A 1245-nucleotide genomic window follows, 5' to 3' on the forward strand; every position below is an offset into this window, starting at 1 on the left:
TGACATCGAACTTTTGCTACATTTGTTCACAAATATATTTTAAAACTTCAAAGAATGGCGTCAATAAGAAAGAAAGTGATACAATAAATAGTCGTAAAAAGTTAGTTAAGAAATGTACCTGTATGAAAGTCCAAAGTTCCATTTTTTTTCTTTTCATCCGTTGAATGCCAGTCTTTAATTGTAATAGGTACATATTCTCGTACCATGGCTCCAACAACGCTAGCAAATTTATTGGAGTTATTGCCAACTACTTGCCCAAATTCATTGAATTCAAGCTCCATTTTTTTTATAATTATGTTCAGGAACCATTTTCACTTGAGTTGGGCCTCTTTTCTTCTTTGGAGCACTTACATTTGATGGCGGTGGGTTTTGCTCATCGATAATTGGAGTAGATATAGTATTTTTGGCTTCACTGGAAACTGGAAACTCTTAGTCTTTTATTGGTCTCTTGAATTGCTACGACAATTGCAGTACTTCAACGTTTAGAACTCTTACAAGCTTTTTTAGTTGACTTCTAAGTATACAACATGAAAATAAAAGATAAATATAATTATTTTCGAAACTTAACAAATATCTTACAAGTATAAAGAAACACAATTACCTCAACCTTGTCCATCATATAAAATATATTGCGTTATCAGCTAGTTCGAATAAAAATTCCCTAGAGATATAATAAAATTTTAAGATTAGAGAATTGGATGTTCAGATAAATGAATTCAAGGTAAAGATTTGAGAAACAAAAGTTGCACCATAATTTTCTCACATGCTTCGAAAGTATGTTCCTTTTTTTCTCAAGTGCACAATCTCTTAAGTCTTCATAAAACACAAAATATATCCACAGCGAACAGTTTTTACGAATTCAAAAGAACAATAATGGATAAAAAATAGATTTGAGTTGAGCAATAAAAGGAATTCAATTTTATTATTATTATTTTTGTTTGGAAAGCGGAAGCTCATGTCCAGAAAACATAAAGATGGAGGACTAAAAATTGGCTTCAGTGAGAAGGGGAGATACTAACAAGGAACCAACATTCATAACAGTTGAAGACCCTAGAATGATACACACAGAAACTACAAATAATAAGACTACTGAAAAAGGAAGAGGCAACAACAAGATTACAACCTAAACTTTCACCTTCTGAGAGCTGGCTACAACAACGAAAAATTTCAGACAAGAAAAACAACCATATAATGTGAATTCAGTTGATATAAAAAAACAAAAAAAAAAAAAAAGGAGAGAAAGAA

The 1245-nt window shown here is 31.2% G+C and overlaps 1 long non-coding RNA gene across 1 annotated transcript; it reads right to left on the reverse strand.

The window, feature by feature from the left end:
* Positions 1-117: 117 nt before the first annotated feature.
* LOC111385931 lies at positions 118-1217 on the reverse strand. The gene is made up of 2 exons (XR_002701138.1): positions 602-1217; positions 118-514 (listed from the first exon to the last, which is right to left on the reverse strand). It is a non-coding gene; the product is annotated as an uncharacterized LOC111385931 (long non-coding RNA).
* Between the last annotated feature and the right edge of the window lie 28 nt (positions 1218-1245).

Source organism: Olea europaea, unplaced genomic scaffold (assembly GCF_002742605.1).
Source record: "Olea europaea var. sylvestris unplaced genomic scaffold, O_europaea_v1 scaffold33463, whole genome shotgun sequence".
Classification (NCBI taxonomy): domain Eukaryota; kingdom Viridiplantae; phylum Streptophyta; class Magnoliopsida; order Lamiales; family Oleaceae; genus Olea; species Olea europaea.